Source organism: Panthera pardus, unplaced genomic scaffold, assembly GCF_024362965.1.
Source record: "Panthera pardus isolate Hobbes unplaced genomic scaffold, ASM2436296v1 HiC_scaffold_16, whole genome shotgun sequence".
NCBI classification, from domain to species: Eukaryota; Metazoa; Chordata; class Mammalia; order Carnivora; family Felidae; genus Panthera; species Panthera pardus.
The window spans coordinates 141807389-141826873 of record NW_026526721.1 but is presented as its reverse complement, the minus strand read 5'-3'; the positions used below and the strand labels follow the sequence as shown (position 1 = coordinate 141826873).

At 46.3% G+C, this 19485-nt stretch overlaps 1 protein-coding gene across 7 annotated transcripts in view; it reads right to left on the bottom strand.

Annotated features, from left to right (window-relative positions):
• Positions 1 to 19485, bottom strand: part of LRRC3B (leucine rich repeat containing 3B) — a 110945-nt gene that overhangs the window by 80625 nt on the left and 10835 nt on the right. For 3 of the 7 annotated variants that reach the window (XM_053903867.1, XM_019422907.2, XM_019422906.2), the window contains exon 1: positions 8903 to 9525. The exons of 1 other annotated variant lie outside the window; for it this stretch is intronic. The gene's annotated coding sequence lies outside the window, so the exon portion shown is untranslated. Of the gene's footprint in view, positions 1 to 6592; positions 7178 to 8092; positions 8113 to 8902; positions 9526 to 10413; positions 10526 to 19485 lie in introns of those variants that run through there. 3 more of the 7 variants (XM_019422909.2, XM_053903869.1, XM_019422908.2) reach the window with 3 other exon arrangements.

The window sequence follows — 19485 nt, the reverse complement described above, 5'->3', positions numbered from 1 at the left end:
CACACAGTCAAACCTCAGGAGCCCCTCCTTCATCTTCCCTGCAACTTTCCTGAGTGACAGTTACTGCTGCAAGGAAACTTACCAATGGTTCTGCCCTTTGCCTACTCTATCCCTTTTCACCTGTCAGCTGTCGTTCCCTCTATCAATCCCTCTGCCGACCACCACCATCCTCTTATTCTGGGCTCCTGGAAGAGCTCTGGGGGTCAACAGACCCTCAGGACTGGGGAGTCTCTGCCCATCATTACTGGTCCTCTGGTATGTCAGGGCTGGAGGGCCTAAGCAAAGAAGTGAGCTTGAACGAGCTCAACAGGAAAGCCATCATACGGAGTATTATCAGTAAAGCAAAGCCAGACACATCCTTGACATTAGAGACCACAGAGCTGGAAGGGGCTCTAGAAAGCCTCCAGTTTACTGGGGAAGTAGAGCAGAGGGCAGTCAACTTAACCAGCCCAAAGACATCATGCTGATTAAGGCCAAAGTTTGATGTAGAATGAGGTTGCCTCGTTCCCAAATACTCTACCTGCATATAAGCAGGATGTTTTCTGAGATGTTGCTTCCCTCCTGAAAAGTCAAAGGCTTTCTTAGGAGAACTTTTTCTATTAAGCAGGTTCTACTTCACCAGATAGAACAGACAGAAACATGGTGATCTCCACGATCGGGGACATCCTGGCATTCTCCTGTAACACAGGACAGTATGAGCCATCTGTCTGGAAAACACTCCTATGACCACAGTCTCCTTTCTATCACTCATGGCCTTATTCATCAGTTTAAGAATTCAGTTCTCCAGACCCAGACCTTTCCCCCTGGGTCTCCATCTACCTAGCCTGAACTGAGGCCATTTCCTGATAAGCAGGAAATGGACAGGGAAAGGAAGTGAATCATTATAGCAGCTCTGATTTGGAGAAAAAAGTGTTGGAGGGGAACTTAAAACTTTCAGCTGAAATGCACACTTCAGGTGACCAGCCAAGGCGACAGGGCACGTAGCCAAGGCAGCCAGCCATCGGGGACTGAGATACAGGCCAATCTTCACCTAGCCAGGAGCCAGATGCTGCTGCCTATTTTCTAGTTCTTACAGAGGCATCCCACAGCCTGCCTGTGCCCCTGATATGTGAGTCTCTTTCAGCTAACAGTGATTTTTATTTGCCAACGCCCGTCATTGTCTACAACCATGACCCCTAGGAATAGGGCAGGTAAGGCCAGTTCCTGGGGCCGGAAAAGTGAAAATTGGTCCAGAGAGAGAGAAGATCCCAGAGAGACAAAAGAAGCTGGGAGGACCCTGTTATAATCTGCCCAAGTCTGTTCCGATGTACTCCTACCGCGTTAGCTGGAGACACTGAACATGGGTCCAAGGTTTTTGGGGTCGCAGACCTCTAGGGCATTTATCAACAGAATGCAAGTGATCCATAAACCTGAACAGGGAAAGAGTCACAACTTTGTTTATGAACACTGCACTACAATTTAGTATTTCATTCCATCATAAAGGCAGGCGACAATACTGCCTTTACGGTCTGCCATGTCGTAAAAGCACCAAAGACTTTGCCACTGACAGAAAGCAGACTTCTTCGTGTCCGAACACAGCTGCTGCAGGTGTCTCAAAGCAGCCCCGTTGCAGATCCCTACTTAGGAGAGATGGTGGCCATCTGTCCCACCAGATCTTGTTGTTACACATACATTAGGAGCTTACAATGGTGTGCGTGTGTGCGCGTGCGTGTGTGTATCTAGTGTTATAATCTTCTGGGTTGCATTTGAAGCATTTAAACACGTCATTCTGCGGGTCCCTAAGTTTGGAGGACTGCCAAAGGGCCACAGGCATCAATGAGATGAAGAGCCATTGATTGGCCTGGTGGTAGAGAAGCCACATGAACAGGGGACAGGGGAATGTGGGTATGAGACCAGGCCCTCTGGCTGAGCAGCCAGCCTGCCTGTCCTTTGACCTACACCTTGAGGAATTATTTGGGTACGTTATTTTTCCTTGTACACTTCTTCAGCCCTTTATCATCCCCATTAGCTTTCCGTATCTTCTTATTTTTATGCCTTTTAAATCTTACCCCTCATGTTTGGCGTACTATTAAATCTCATTTAGTCTTTCTGTGCACAGAGCTGGGTTTTCTTCCTTCAGGTGGTCTGTTTTCTTTCCTGGCCTACCTCTCTCACCCCCTTTCTCTCCTTGCTGTATCCTGTTACCTCTCTCTTCGCCCCCCGACCCAGCTGGCTGTCAGTCCTCCCTCCTTCCTGGATTTTGCAGCAGATGCTTCGGGCACCAAGCGCCTACAGTCCACCTTGCACTGGGGAAGGGAATTTATTTTGTCTAGATGACACGTTTCTAAGGAGCCACCAAAAAACAGACTGACCACCTGAATAAATGACAACCAAACATTCCATGGGAGAAGGGTACCTGCCTTTGCCAACGCAAGCTTAAATATAATCTGTAGGAGGATGGGAAACACTCCTGCTTGATAATCCCTGCTGACCAGATGTCTAGGGAAGGTCAGCAGACTAGACCAGGATTCTTCTCAGTGCATAAACTCCCAGAGTAGCAAAAGAGAAGTATACTGCTTAGTCACTGCTAACAGGGGGAGCCCTCTGTAAGCAGGCCTTTACCAGCACTGCTTTTCTAAATCAGAAGTGAAGAGGTTAGACTAGAGGGAAAGCCAGTGTGCCTTCATGACCTGTGTGCTTTTGCTCTGGACAAACATCCAAGTGCACTGTGCCTCCTCCCTGCCCTCACCAGGGGAAACATTTGTCCTGAAATAGCCAACTCTCCCGGCAAGGTATTGAAGGCTTACATGTAGACTGAAAACGTGTATCAATGGCCTAAAAAATGAAAGGAAGAAAGAACAAAAGGGAAGAAATAAAGAGAAGAAAGAGAAAAAAGGAAACGAATCTGCATTTGAAGACATGCTTCATTTTGTGGAGGGTTATTCTGTGTTCGAGAATGGTTCACAATCTTTTATTTTTTTTTAATGTTTCTATTTTACTTCTTCTTCTAAAAAAATGTTTATTTATTTTGAGAGAGAGAGAGAGCACATGCAGAGGAGGGGCAGGGAGAGAGAGAACCCCAAGCAGGCTCCGTGGGGCTCGATCCCACGAACTTGAGATCATGAGCTGAACTGAAACCAAGAGTCGGACGCTTAACCGACTGAACCACCCAGGCACCTCTGTTTCCAATTTAATTCTAAGGAAAGGCACAATTCTTTTTAGAAAACTATCTGAAAGTGTAGTGACACTTACATTGGAGAGTTGTTAACATATGAAGCAGCTCAGAGAACTTGGGATAAATTGAAACCACAAATTTTATAAACTTCACTGATCTGTTCATTGATCCTCTTAAAGAAAAAAATCCATTTTTATCAGGGTGGTTCTTTTTCAACACTTGTTCATTTATTTATTTTAAATGAATTATACTGCCCTTGCCAACAACTCATCCCCTTTGGGAAAATAGCATGTTCCAAGGCTGTTAGCTCTTGAGAAGACTGCAGACTTCATTCTCACATAAAATTTCATACGCCATGTTACAATGTATTAATTCACTGGGCTTTTATAAGGGATATACAATTATATACTAGTATGTCAGATATAAAAGCTGCCATCATGGTTCCCAACCACTTGTAGAATAAAGCTCTCCAAAGTCACAACCTGCAGATAAAATATTAGATTTATTGATCTTATGGAATATTCAAACTTAAGTGTAAATTAAGATAGTATATATTTATTTAAAATAAAACACACAAGGGTAAAACTTCTCAGATTCTACTTAGTGAACCTTTTTCCCCTCCAACGTCTTCTTCAAACTCCACAGAAACTTATTATACGGCTTCTCTTGTTACTCAAAGTAGGTCAAGTTCAGATGCTCCGGTCCTTGATTATGGTTTTATTTTCAAATATCTCACCCAAACTGAGAATTTTAATTCATGCTATGTATTGCATAAATGCGTTTATTCATTGTGTTCTGAATAAAAAGCCTTCGGGTTTTTTTTTTCCATACTCTTTTCCCCAGAACATGCCGTTTAAAGCAGTTGCTCTTCTGCCAACAAACTGATATCAGTTTATATGATTTAAGGTAGATACACGCGAAAAGAATTGTCCCAGCAGAAGTGCTGTGTGGGCCCTTTAACACTACACCACATAAAAGCCACAGTGAAACAGGGAGAAGGGATGCCAACCACATAAACAGGATGAGGCTCCAGCTAAGTCTCCTATCATCCCTGAAAAGCTACAAATTGGGAACCAGGATGTCTGCCCAGATCAAAAAGGATTCTTCTTCCTGTGCTTCCTAAAAGAGAGACCATTTCTTTTGGATTTTGTCATACCTGATTTCAACGGTACATCTTTTCTCCTCTAACACTGCTGTGATCTCACTAGACCAGCTTCTCCACTTTAATGTGAATTTTCATGGTTTCCCCTGAAGATTGGGACAGCTATGTATATTTTGTTTTCTGACTTAACATAAAATAATATTCATTTCTAATAAATTCTCTAAAAATGTGAGTGCTCCCCTCGAGATAACAGGGGATTCTGGGATTCGGACCAGTGAACCCAACACAGAAGGCAAACTGAGGTGGTGGGGAGGCGGGGAAGGGGAAAGAACAGCATCTCTCAGTTCAGTCTCTCCATGGTCATTCCTGTCACCCCAAAGCCCTTTATCAGCCGACCTCCATCTACCCCCACCCCAGGTTCTTGACAGCAATGATCCCTCACCTTCACCTTTTCCTCCTTCACCCCTAGTTACTGCCTGACGGCTTCTGTCCTGGCTTCTCACAACATCAGGGATGCAAATCCTACCCCAGGCTACATAAAAGGCACCAAGCTTTCACCATCTGTCTGCCTGTAACTCTCACCCCTCTGTGTGGCTCTAAGGAACAGGTTTTTCCCAATCCCCCTCTCTGTTTACTCCAACTGACTTTTTCTTGATTTGTCTCCAGGGGCAGGACCTCCTGATGCCAGTAGCTACAGAGAAAAGACATGGGATGTTCTTAGAAACCAAAATTTTGTCCTATAAGAATGGCTAGGGCCATATGGCATCCCTAGGCTGCTGAAGAAGGTCCCTTTGTTATAAGGTCTCTGTGGGTAACAAAGTAGCAAAGGGCTATTTTCCCCCTCTCTGAGCCTCAGGTATATCCGCTAGAAAGATATTGTTTTGCCTCAGATTTGCAACAGCCTAAAGTGTGACCCAACGGTCAGAAATTCAGAAGAAATCATACCAAATCACTCCATTGTATTCAAAAGAATTTTCCCCTCTGATCTACTATGATTTCTCTTATTTTCCCAAATACTTGGGAGTGAGGCCAGACAGAGCTACTCCTCCTGACAAAAAGACTGCTACAATGATTGGGAATCCATTCAATTTTATTGAACGTCACCTAAAGGTTTGCATGGTTACTTAAACGCTGTTGATTTGAAGGCTTATAAGTATTTGGTTGCAATTTCTTGCAAATGAGACACATTTGTGATGGTGTATCCGTTATATGATAGTTATTTTTTTTCTGGTTATGCTGACTGAGGCAGTTATGAAGAATTAGAAAAATGAACTTTCTTTTAATAAGTTTTTCCCTAATTAATTTTAAGATGCTGAAAAACAGCAGTGGCCATAATCCATTTATGCATCAACATGGCTTATTTTGGCCAAGAGTCAGAAGACAGTGGTTCCAGCACTGGTTATGTTAGGAACACACAGAGTGGCCTTGAACATATCACTGAATCTCCTCCCTGCTTCTGGATTGGGGGCAGTGATATCTGAGATCCCTTTAGCTCTAATATTCTGTGGTTCAATCACTAGAAAGACACTGGCAAAACACAGTTTCTACGGTTTGTGACTATAGATCTCTGCTCACGTTTGGATTCCCCCCTCTCCACTGCTCATCATATTTTAAATGGGAAGGTCTACCAAAAGGTTCAGAAAAGAAGTCCATTGCCAGCAGCCAGTTCCCTAAATTTGCTTTCAGCACCAGGATCCCATTCTACCAAGATGTACCCCAACAGACTCTGAGAGAGGGGACATGCCCCATCAGCCTCCCACAGTATGCCTGCGGGGTTTGGAGTAAAGGGCTGGGAGACCTCACCCATACTTCCTTGTGGACAAAAGGTCTTTAGTACCAAACAGGGTCAGGGAGCTTGGGACACACCCAGTGTTCTCTACCCACAAGATTAACCAGCTTCCCCACTTGCTGGCTGGATGACAATGAACACATAACTTAAGTTCTCCATGGTTTAGTTTCCTCACCCATAAAATGGGGAAAAAATAACTGTCCTCCAGGGCTGTTGTGAGGAGTAAAACTAAAACAGTTCACGCAAAATATCAAGAATAGTGCCTGGCACAGAGTAAGAGCTCAATAAACACTGGCGCGGATTATTATTACTACCTGTCTCCCCAGGATATCTCAGCAACGCGGGGGTGGGGGTGGGGGAGGACGGACGGGGACACTTTGGTGTGCAATTGAAGTCTTCCTTCAAGAGTTCCCCAGGGACCTGTTCCAACCTGTTTCTCCATGCAGAGGGAAGTGGCCCGAGCACAAACCCAGGTAATAGGCATCCGGAAAGAAACTGGCCCTGGGGTAGTTCTCGCGGGGTGAGGGACTTCATTCTGGGATCCTACCTCAGGTATCCAGGTAATTCGGCAGAAGCCAACGCTCTGTCCCCTGCGATGCCTGGCCTGTGAGGGTGTGGCCTTTGTGCTCAGGAGCCGCGGGGAGTCAGCGCTGAGGGAATCCCCGGTCCCGCTCCTCGGGGCTCTGAAGCCGGCCGCGGGGAGACTGGAGCTCGCTGCTCCAGGGGTGCCCCAGGGTGGGAGTGAGCGACCTCAGGATTCCTCCCCCGGAGCCCTGGCAAGTCGACGTCTCTTCCGGAAGGGTCTGGCCAAGGCGTGGGGCCCAGAAAAGGAGACTGCGCTGAGCTCTGCTTTCTCCCGGCTGGTTACGGGAGAGCAGCAGACTTATTATAACAGGGCAACCGCAGAGGCGGCTGTGCCCCGAAAAGCCTGCACGTGGGAGGCCTGGGCAAGGAGGGCCAGAGGGTTTTAAACAGCTCGGGACCCCACGCAACCTCCAAATTCTTCGATGGGCCAGTGGAAACCCGGCACTGGACTCTCCAAGGTGCTGCTTGGAGAGGGGCGTGCACCTCCTCAGAGAGAGAAGGGTTAAACGAGGTGCTTCCAGGCCTTTGGTAGCCCACCTGGAGAAATGGAGCCCGGGGGGGGGGGGGGCGCCCCTTCTCTGCAACAGCAGTCTAGGCCCCCTCCCGCAAATGGTCTTCCATTCGAGATTGCTGGGGGGCAAAGGAGGAGAGAGCCTCGCCTTCCCGCATCCGTTAAGGCGGCTGCAACAACCACAAGGACCTACCGAGGGGCCCAAACGTGGAAAGACCCACCTCTGCCCGGGGCCCCGGCCTGGAAGCCAAGTCTCCCCTCATCGGATGCCCACACCACCTCGCCCTGCGTTTCCCGCACGCCCTCCGGCTCTTGGCTCCCGAGCCTGCGGGCACAGCTTGGGGCTCCCCCACTCCCTCGCTCCGCCCAGGTGCGATTTGCGGAAGGGCGGGGGGGGGGGGGGGGGGGACGGAAAGGTGGCTTCCCACTGCAGCCTCCGCCCCTGCGCTCTCCTCCAACCGGTTCGAACCCCTGTCTACTCTCCTGGCGCTGGGGACTCCCCCCTCCCCCTGCCCGGCACACACGCCTCTCCTGGGGGCCAGGAATCCCCTTCCCACCCTGCGGCTGTGCAGACCTCCTTGACTCCAGAGCGCCCGGCAGGGAAGGTGGGCGTGGGTCTACGGACTCGGCTGCGGAGGTGGAAGGGTGTAGAAGCGGGTGCCGGGGAAAGGAGAGGACTCTGGTCCTCTTAGAGCCAGGAAAAGCATCCCTGGTCCATGATCTGACCACTCGGTCGCCGCCTGGGACGCCAACGCATTCACAATCTCGCCTGGAGGTTTGTTTCTCCTGGAGAGGAAGATCGCCCCGTTCCAGGCACCCAGAAGCCGGCCTTCCCAAGTACCCCCCCCCCTCCACCCCCCTCCCCCCCGGGCTCTGGCATTCCAGGGCTCCATTCTGCCTCTCTGCGCCTTCCCAGGTGCCCAGCCCCTCCCCCCATCTCTATTTACACACCCGGGCCAGAGCTCTCCGGACTCAAATCCTTTTTCCTCCGTGTCAGGTGACGGCTTGGACTGGCCCCTCGCCCACTTTAAAAGCGGAGCCCTTTGGTACCCTGTCAACCAGATCTACCCGAGACCCCCACCCCCACCCCTCCAGCAACATTTCTCTCCCCAAATGACTTACTTCACCCACCCGGATCTGCACTTGCTGTTCCCGCGGCACACAGCCGCAAGCCACTCCAAGGGTTTCATTACCGAGTTCGGGGTGGCATACGCAAGGATGGACCGTGCTAGACTGAGCCCCAAGGGTGGCCGCAGCCTCCTCCCATGTCCCACCCCTCCTATTGCATTCTCTCTGCTCCTATCCCACCCTCACGAGCAGGATGAGCACTGCTGAGTCCCAAACCCTCGCCTCTCTAGCGGGAGCTGCAGGGAGTGAAAAGTCGACTGGCAAGAACACCGAAAGAGAAATGGGCAGATGCAAACGTCAGGGGTGGTGGTGGGGGAGGGCTGGGGGAAGGGCGCACGCGAGAACTAGACCTGCAACTTGCACGGCACGGGGTGAGCACCGCGCGGGGAGGGGGGGGGCACAAAACTTTGCAGACTATTGCACAGCAGCGGGCTGCAAGCGAGCAGGGGGTCGACTTCCCCCCGCCAGGAGGGGTCTCTCCCAGGGTCTGCGCCAAGGGGACCGGAGCTTTGGACGTGGCTCTGACCTGGGGTGACAGTTCCCCTCTACTTGTTACGGGAAGGGACGGCCTAGGCACCCGGGTAGAGGGACGACACCGCGCTTTGCGAAAAGCAACAGGCGGCTGCACCTTACCTTGCGCCAGTCCCGGGCCGGGGTGGCTGCTCCATCCTCGTGGCGCAGGGAAGAGGCGTTGGATGCGTCTGCCTGGGGGTGTGAGCTGCCAGAGCTGCAGCGCCCGCTCTTCCCACCCCGCTGCCAGCCGGGCTGCCCACCCCGGACCCGGCCGGCCGGGAGGGCTCGTTCCCCGCCGCGGCGGCGGCGTTAGTGCGCGGCGGCAGGAGCGCGGGACGCCGGCTGTGCGTGGCTGGCCGGCGTCCTCCGGCGCCTCCACCGAGCGAGGGTGCGGCTCCGGGCGGCCGTGCGGAGCACCGCTTGGCTCCCGCTTCTGCGGCGGCTGCTGCAGACCCTGCGCCCGGCCCCGGAGCCTTGCAGGAGGAGGAGACAAAGACGCGAGGGAGGCGAAGCGCCGCTCGCCCAGATGCGATCGTCTCAGGCACTAGAGGGGAATCGCCTCCAAACCCCGGCTGAGGATGAGGGAGGAGGGGCGAGGAGGCTGGGGACGGGAAAAGCAGCAGGGAACGAACGTGACAGTCAGAGCCCTGCCACCGCCTCTCCCGCGCTGCCCTCTCGCCAGCCGGGTGGAGGGTCCGGAACGGAGAGAGAGGGCGGGGGCTGAGCGTTTGCTGCGGGAGGAGAGGCGCCGAGGTGGGAGTATGGGCTCCCTCCGCCTCCCTCGCCTGCCTTCCTCGCACCCCGCCGGTGCAGAGCTCCTCTCTCTGGAAGCTACGGCCCCATTCTTTCTCCTGTTTATCTAACTACTGAGATCCGAGCTGAATAAAACCGGCAGAAGAAGCATAATGAGGTGATGGGTTGATTGTCCTCTAATGGGGAAAAGGCGGATGCCTAACATCTCTTCGACAAATGATGGCCTACTGGGTGCCAAGTGCTGTATGTAGTAGGCTGTTCCGGGGTAAGAGGGATCAAGTGAGCTATTCCCCGAAGGCTCTATGTTCCAATATCAGAATGATCCCCTGCGGTTCCTGAAGCACAAAGTTTTGGCCATGAGTCCTGGGCCTTGATCCCCACCCCCTACTAGTCCAGTTTCCCAAAGCAGAAGAAGGTGTTAGAATTCAATTTGCCTTCCCGTTGCAGGGATGACTTTCTACAGCCAAAACCAAACGAAAACAAAACAAAACAACAACAACAACAACAACAAAAGGGCGTGCAGAGTATATATAGACCTTAAGAAAGTGTATGTGCGTGTGTTCATGTGTGTTTGCTAAGATTAACACAAATTGCTGGTTTTAGTGGTTCTCAGTTCATGATTTAAATTATTTAGCAGAGCTGCACCTAAATAAATAAATGAATCAAGAAACAAGCAAGTGGGGCCAGAGGAACCAGCCTTCCCAGCATCTACACATACCACCTTCTTTTACAGCCCTGTTTCCACCCCAGCCCTCACCCCTCACTCCAGGCAGAATTACTTTTCCTCTTCTCTTTGCTATCACAGTCAAATTTGCCAATCACTTGCAGAATTCACATAGGTATAGATTTTTTTTATAGTTTTCTATTGCATCACTCACCTGTATTATCTCCTTTTTTCTTCTTTTTTAGGATACCACTGCAACATCCAGACTTGTTTTGTGTCTAGTGGGTACTCAAGGAAAGCTTAGTCTGTTGGAAGTCGTTTTCTCCTTTAAACACTGCTAAATCCCAGAGTGTCTAGAATTAAAGGAACTTGGGTGACGAAATTTGGGAGGGTTTGGGGAAGGGGAGGGCACACACAGTTCTACTCCCAGCTCCTCTGACCTAGAAATGGAAAAGCATTTAATTCATTTTTTGTTTCTGGACACTTTTCTTTTCCCACTGACCAGCCTGTGTCTGTTTGCTGAATTCCCATAAGCAAGGGAAACCAAGTTGTTGGGCAACTGCATAGAGCAAGTGATATGTACTCAGTTGCCCACACCTAAAGCAAACCCATTCCAGGCAGAGAATGACCAAAAATATCTTTATTATTTCATGACCTGTGTCAAGTATGTTGAAAGACTGCCAAGGTGTCCTCATTTCCAATGAGGCTCTCTTATTGTAGATGCATTTTAGAATAGTTTGAAGAGTACTTCATTGCTGAGAGGTAAAAAAAAAAAAAAGTGCTATGTAGTTTAGGGATATTTAAAATTGTTCTTTATTTTCTATCCCCACTTCCTATGCATTGTAGGATGGATACCATCTAGATCGGAGATGTGCTAAGGAAAAGGTCCATAATGTGTAGGAGATTAGAAAACATGATTGCTAAGATATCTTCTATTTCTAAGATGAAACTGTGATTGGAAAGGTTGTGGTTTTTTTGTGGTTTAAGTTCTGTTTATTTATTTTGTTTTTGTTTTTTATTTTTTTTATTTTTTTTTTATTTTTTTTTTAAAACTTGCCAGGAGGCAATAAGAATTTATTTATTTTTGTTGTTTATTTTTATTTTTATTTTTATTTTTTTTTTATTTTTTAATATATGAAATTTACTGTCAAATTGGTTTCCATACAACACCCAGTGCTCATCCCAAAAGGTGCCCTCCTCAATACCCATCACCCACCCTGCCCTCCCTCCCACCCCCCATCAACCCTCAGTTTGTTCTCAGTTTTTAACAGTCTCTTATGCTTTGGCTCTCTCCCACTCTAACCTCTTTTTTTTTTTTTTTTTTTTTTTTTCCTTCCCCTCCCCCATGGGTTTCTGTTATGTTTCTCAGGATCCACATAAGAGTGAAACCATATGGTATCTGTCTTTCTCTGTATGGCTTATTTCACTTAGCATCACACTCTCCAGTTCCATCCATGTTGCTACAAAAGGCCATATTTCATTTTTTCTCATTGCCACGTAGTATTCCATTGTGTATATAAACCACAATTTCTTTATCCATTCATCAGTTGATGGACATTTAGGCTCTTTCCATAATTTGGCTATTGTTGAGAGTGCCGCTATAAACATTGGGGTACAGGTGCCCCTATGCATCAGTACTCCTGTATCCCTTGGATAAATTCCTAGCAGTGCTATTGCTGGGTCATAGGGTAGGTCTATTTTTAATTTTCTGAGGAACCTCCACACTGCTTTCCAGAGCGGCTGCACCAATTTGCATTCCCACCAACAGTGCAAGAGGGTTCCTGTTTCTCCACATCCTCTCCAGCATCTATAGTCTCCTGATTTCTTCATTTTAGCCACTCTGACTGGCGTGAGGTGGTATCTGAGTGTGGTTTTGATTTGTATTTCCCTGATAAGGAGCGACGTTGAACATCTTTTCATGTGCCTGTTGGCCATCCGGATGTCTTCTTTAGAGAAGTGTCTATTCATGTTTTCTGCCCATTTCTTCACTGGGTTATTTGTTTTTCGGGTGTGGAGTTTGATGAGCTCTTTATAGATTTTGGATACTAGCCCTTTGTCCGATGTATCATTTGCAAATATCTTTTCCCATTCCGTTGGTTGCCTTTTAGTTTTGTTGGTTGTTTCCTTTGCTGTGCAGAAGCTTTTTATCTTCATAAGGTCCCAGTAATTCACTTTTGCTTTTAATTCCCTTGCCTTTGGGGATGTGCCGAGTAAGAGATTGCTACGGCTGAGGTCAGAGAGGTCTTTTCCTGCTTTCTCCTCTAAGGTTTTGATGGTTTCCTGTCTCACATTCAGGTCCTTTATCCATTTTGAGTTTATTTTTGTGAATGGTGTGAGAAAGTGGTCTAGTTTCAACCTTCTGCATGTTGCTGTCCAGTTCTCCCAGCACCATTTGTTAAAGAGACTGTCTTTTTTCCATTGGATGTTCTTTCCTGCTTTGTCAAAGATGAGTTGGCCATACGTTTGTGGGTCTAGTTCTGGGGTTTCTATTCTATTCCATTGGTCTATGTGTCTGTTTTTATGCCAATACCATGCTGTCTTGATGATGACAGCTTTGTAGTAGAGGCTAAAGTCTGGGATTGTGATGCCTCCTGCTTTGGTCTTCTTCTTCAAAATTACTTTGGCTATTCGGGGCCTTTTGTGGTTCCATATGAATTTTAGGATTGCTTGTTCTAGTTTCGAGAAGAATGCTGGTGCAATTTTGATTGGGATTGCATTGAATGTGTAGATAGCTTTGGGTAGTATTGACATTTTGACAATATTTATTCTTCCAATCCATGAGCAGGGAATGTCTTTCCATTTCTTTATATCTTCTTCAATTACCTGCATAAGCTTTCTATAGTTTTCAGCATACAGATCTTTTACATCTTTGGTTAGATTTATTCCTAGGTATTTTATGCTTCTTGGTGCAATTGTGAATGGGATCAGTTTCTTGATTTGTCTTTCTGTTGCTTCATTGTTAGTGTATAAGAATGCAACTGATTTCTGCACATTGATTTTGTATCCTGCAACTTTGCTGAATTCATGTATCAGTTCTAGCAGACTTTTGGTGGAGTCTATCGGATTTTCCATGTATAATATCATGTCATCTGCAAAAAGCGAAAGCTTGACTTCATCTTTGCCAATTTTGATGCCTTTGATTTCCTTTTGTTGTCTGATTGCTGATGCTAGAACTTCCAGCACTATATTAAACAGCAGCGGTGACAGTGGGCATCCCTGTCGTGTTCCTGATCTCAGGGAAAAAGCTCTCAGTTTTTCCCCGTTGAGGATGATGTTAGCTGTGGGCTTTTCATAAATGGCCTTTATGATCTTTAAGTATGTTCCTTCTATCCCGACTTTCTCAAGGGTTTTTATTAAGAAAGGGTGCTGGATTTTGTCAAAGGCCTTTTCTGCATCGATTGACAGGATCATATGGTTCTTCTCTTTTTTTTTGTTAATGTGATGTATCACGTTGATCGATTTGCGAATGTTGAACCAGCCCTGCATCCCAGGAATGAATCCCACTTGATCATGGTGAATAATTCTTTTTATATGCTGTTGAATTCGATTTGCTAGTATCTTATTAAGAATTTTTGCATCCATATTCATCAGGGATATTGGCCTGTAGTTCTCTTTTTTTACTGGGTCTCTGTCTGGTTTAGGAATCAAAGTAATACTGGCTTCATAGAATGAGTCTGGAAGTTTTCCTTCCCTTTCTATTTCTTGGAATAGCTTGAGAAGGATAGGTATTATCTCTGCTTTAAATGTCTGGTAGAACTCCCCTGGGAAGCCATCTGGTCCTGGACTCTTATTTGTTGGGAGATTTTTGATAACCGATTCAATTTCTTCGCTGGTTATGGGTCTGTTCAAGCTTTCTATTTCCTCCTGATTGAGTTTTGGAAGAGTGTGGGTGTTTAGGAATTTGTCCATTTCTTCCAGGTTGTCCAATTTGCTGGCATATAATTTTTCATAGTATTCCCTGATAATTGTTTGTATCTCTGAGGGATTGGTTGTAATCATTCCATTTTCATTCATGATTTTATCTATTTGGGTCATCTCCCTTTTCTTTTTGAGAAGCCTGGCTAGAGGTTTGTCAATTTTGTTTATTTTTTCAAAAAACCAACTCTTGGTTTCGTTGATCTGCTCTACCGTTTTTTTAGATTCTATATTGTTTATTTCTGCTCTGATCTTTATTATTTCTCTTCTTCTGCTGGGTTTAGGCTGCCTTTGCTGTTCTGCTTCTATTTCCTTTAGGTGTGCTGTTAGATTTTGTATTTGGGATTTTTCTTGTTTCTTGAGATAGGCCTGGATTGCAATGTATTTTCCTCTCAGGACTGCCTTCGCTGCATCCCAAAGCGTTTGGATTGTTGTATTTTCATTTTCGTTTGTTTCCATATATATTTTAATTTCTTCTCTAATTGCCTGGTTGACCCACTCATTCGTTAGTAGGGTGTTCTTTAACCTCCATGCTTTTGGAGGTTTTCCAGACTTTTTCCTGTGGTTGATTTCAAGCTTCATAGCATTGTGGTCTGAAAGTATGCATGGTATAATTTCAATTCTTGTAAACTTATGAAGGGCTGTTTTGTGACCCAGTATATGATCTATCTTGGAGAATGTTCCATGTGCACTCGAGAAGAAAGTATATTCTGTTGCTTTGGGATGCAGAGTTCTAAATATATCTGTCAAGTCCATCTGATCCAATGTATCATTCAGGGCCCTTGTTTCTTTATTGACTGTGTGTCTAGATGATCTATCCATTTCTGTAAGTGGGGTGTTAAAGTCCCCTGCAATGACCACATTCTTATCAATAAGGTTGCTTATGTTTATGAGTAATTGTTTTATATATCTGGGGGCTCGGGTATTTGGCGCATAGACATTTATAATAGTTAGCTCTTCCTGGTGGATAGACCCTGTGATTATTATATAATGCCCTTCTTCATCTCTTGTTACAGCCTTTAATTTAAAGTCTAGTTTGTCTGATATAAGTATGGCTACTCCAGCTTTCTTTTGGCTTCCAGGAGCATGATAAATAGTTCTTCATCCCCTCACTCTCAATCTAAAGGTGTCCTCAGATCTAAAATGAGTCTCTTGTAGACAGCAAATAGATGGGTCTTGTTTTTTTATCCATTCTGATACCCTATGTCTTTTAGTTGGCGCATTTAATCCATTTACATTCAGTGTTATTATAGAAAGATATGGGTTTAGAGTCATTGTGATGTCTGTATGTTTTATGCTTGTAGTGATGTCTCTGGTACTTTGTCTCACAGGATCCCCCTTAGGATCTCTTGTAGGGCTGGTTTCGTGGTGACAAATTCCTTCAGTTTTTGTTTGTTTGGGAAGACCTTTATCTCTCCTTCTATTCTAAATGACAGACTTGCTGGATAAAGGATTCTCGGCTGCATATTTTTTCTGTTTAGCACACTGTAGATATCGTGCCAAGCCTTTCTGGCCTGCCAAGTTTCAAAGGAGAGATCAGTCACGAGTCTTATAGGTCTCCCTTTATATGTGAGGGCACGTTTATCCCTTGCTGCTTTCAGAATTTTCTCTTTATCCTTGTATTTTGCCAGTTTCACTATGATATGTCGTGCAGAAGATCGATTCAAGTTACGTCTGAAGGGAGTTCTCTGTGCCTCTTGGATTTCAATGCCTTTTTCCTTCCCCAGTTCAGGGAAGTTCTCAGCTATAATTTCTTCAAGTACCCCTTCAGCACCCTTCCCTCTCTCTTCCTCCTCTGGGATACCAATTATGCGTATATTATTTTTTTTTTAGTGTATCACTTAGTTCTCTAATTTTCCCCTCATACTCCTGGATTTTTTTATCTCTCTTTCTTTCAGCTTCCTCTTTCTCCATAACTTTATCTTCTAGTTCACCTATTCTCTCCTCTGCCTCTTCAAGCCGAGCCATCGTGGATTCCATTTTGTTTTGCAATTCGTTTAAAGCGTTTTTCAACTCCTCGTGACTGTTCCTTAGTCCCTCGATCTTTGTGGCAAGAGATTCTCTGCTGTCCTGTATACTGTTTTCAAGCCCAGCGATTAATTTTATGACTATTATTCTAAATTCACTTTCTGTTATATTATTTAAATCCTTTTTGATCAGTTCATTAGCTGTTGTTATTTCCTGGAGATTCTTCTGAGGGGAATTCTTCCGTTTGGTCATTTTGGAGAGTCCCTGGCGTGGTGAGGACCTGCAGGGCACTTCCCCTGTGCTGTGGTGTATAACTGGAGTTAGTGGGCGGGGCCGCAGTCCGACCCGATGTCTGCCCCCAGCCCACCGCTGGGGCCACAGTCAGACTGGTGTGTGCCTTCTCTTCCCCTCTCCTAGGGGCGGGATTCACTGTGGGGCGGCGTGTCCCGTCTGGGCTACTTGCACACTGCCAGGCTTGTGTTGCTGGGGATCTGGCGTATTAGCTGGGGTGGGTAGGCAAGGTGCACGGGGGCTGGAGGGGCAGGCTTAGCTCGCTTCTCCTTAGGTGATCCGCTTCAGGAGGAGCCCTGTGGCAGCGGGAGGGAGTCAGATCCGCTGCCGGAGGTTTGGCTCCGCAGAAGCACAGAGTTGGGTGTTTGCGCGGAGCGAGCAAGTTCCCTGGCAGGAACTGGTTCCCTTTGGGATTTTGGCTGGGGGATGGGCGGGGGAGATGGCGCTGGCGCCTTTGTTCCCCGCCAAGCTGAGCTCTGCCGTCCGGGGGCTCAGCAGCTCTCCCTCCCTTTGTCCTCCAGCCTTCCCGCTTTCCGAGCAGAGCTGTTAACTTATGACCTCCCAGACGCTAAGTCGCGCTTGCTGTGGGAACACAGTCCGTCCGGCCCCTCCGCTTTTGCCAGCCAGACTCGGGGGCTCTGCTTGGCCGGCGAGCCGCCCCTCCGCCCCGGCTCCCTCCCGCCAGTCCGTGGAGCGCGCACCGCCTCGCCGCCCTTCCTACCCTCTTCCGTGGGCCTCTCGTCTGCGCTTGACTCCGGAGACTCCCTTCTGCTAATCCTCTGGCGGTTTTCTGGGTTCTTTAGGCAGGTGTAGGTGGAATCTAAGTGATCGGCAGGACGCGCTGTGAGCCCCGCGTCCTCCTACGCCGCCATCTTCCGGAACGCCCTGTTTTTGTTTTTTAAATGAAGTCTTAGGACTTATGGATGGCAGGTATGTAATTTGGTGTAACTTTTCTGAAGGGAAATATGATGTTACTCTTGAAAGCATAAACTTTTTGGAGGTCATTGTCCCTAAGACTGTACTTCTGGAAATTCATCATTAGGAATAAATAATGGATATTCAGTAAGACTTATATGCAAGGATATTCATTACAGTGTTGTTTACACTAGTGGAAAATTGAAAATAAACAAAACCAAATTGAAATTTCTAACAAGACTGGAATAGTGAAATGTTTTTTAAATCTATAAATGGATACTGGTCAGACATTAAACTGTGGTTGTAAATGAGTTAAGTGAGTATTGTTATAAATGATAATTATAATTTTAGATGCAAAAAAATCAGATGCACAAGATGAGAGACACAATAATAAAAATTAATATCTGGAGTCAACAGATGTAGGTTTGGAGCTCTACATTTCTACTTGATAGCTATGTAGAAATCTTAGACTTGAACTTCCAATTCCTTAAAGGTATAATTGGTTGATGTTAATTACCTCATAGTGTTCTGTTTTCATTGAAATTTGCAAAACACTTATTTCACAAATAAGTGCCTACTACACGGTAAAAATCTCAATATGTTTTTCTCTTGGCAATCATTACATGTATAAATGTGAATATATGCATATGTTTAGGCTCCTGTCTAGAGTAATGTATACTCCAGTATTAACAGTGGTTATCCCTGTTCATACAGGGATTACAAGTATCTTTTAAAATATATAGGTTAGGGGCGCCTGGGTGGCTCAGTCGGTTGGGCGACCGACTTCGGCTCGGGTCATGATCTCACGGTCTGTGAGTTTGAGCCCCGCATCGGGCTCTGTGCTGACAGCTCAGAGCCTGGAGCCTGTTTCAGATTCTGTGTCTCCCTCTTTCTCTGACCCTCCCCCGTTCATGCTCTGTCCCTCTCTGTCTCAAAAATAAATAAATGTAAAAAAAAAATTTTAAAAAATATATAGGGTAATCAAAAGCAGAGGAATTTGTTTTAAATTAGTTCTCTTTTAATTAAAACAAACGATTTCTACCTATTGACAGAGGAAACCTCTAGACTTGGGATGCTTTCTGCTCTACTTGATTCACATGCTCATCAACAAGACTTGCTGACCATTGGTGTCGCCCATGCTATAAAAAGGATAAATGACAGGGCATGGAGTTTGTCACCTCTGATATAAACTTAGATTTGTTTTGTAGCAACCAGGAGTCAAATCCAGCTCAGCAAAATATGCTGTTTAATACGAGGAGCTGATTGGTTGCTGCCCCTGACTTGTCTTGACAACCTATAAAAAAAGAGAAGAGAGGAGGTATCAGAAGCTATATTTGTAACTTGATTAGTGAATTAAGAAGGAAGCCTAGCACTGAAGGGCCACTTCATTCAATGACCTTCACATCACAGCAGCGGCCCCTCTGACCCAGAGGGGGAGCTTTTGTAAAACTTATGTGTGTATTACAAATATTACATTACTTACTGGTGTTTCCAGTTTAACTCTCTCTAGAATAGGGGTAAGCAATTGTTTTAAAATCAATATATTCCAGTAATTTTGCAACTAAAGGAAACCTCTTGAAATTGTAATTGCATTTTCCATTTGGAACTCTCCAGAGAAATGGAAACGCATTTTTCCGAGCCCTTGAGTTGATTTTCTGAAATCTAAATAGTTGGGGTGACTTAAATGAATGGAATCAAGGCAAGAAGATGTTAATATCATGAATCCTTTGTGGAACGTGTTCCAGTTAAGTACTCTTCATAACAAATCACCCCCGAACTTCTTGGCTTAAAATAACAACAATCTTTTATTAGCCTGAATCTGGAATTTGGACAGGGCTCGGGGAGGAAGGCTCACTTCTGGCCCACTCAGTGTCAGCTTAGGGCCACTGGAATCAGAAGTAGACGATTCACTTCCCAAATGGTTCCATCACATGCCTGGCAGCGTGTGCTGGCTCTTGGCGTTCGACAGGAGCTGAGGCTCAGACCTCAGTTTCTCTCCATATGGGCGTTTCCATGTGCATCTTTCCCATATCTCCATAGTTCCTCATAGATTTCCTCACTTTATGCCATTTGGGTTTACGAAGAGAACCCGATAGGAGTCGGACCTTGCCTGGATAATGAAAATCTGAACATTATACAAACAATCTAGTCTTCGAATGGCATTGCAAGTTTTAACCCAGAACTCACTGGGCAATGT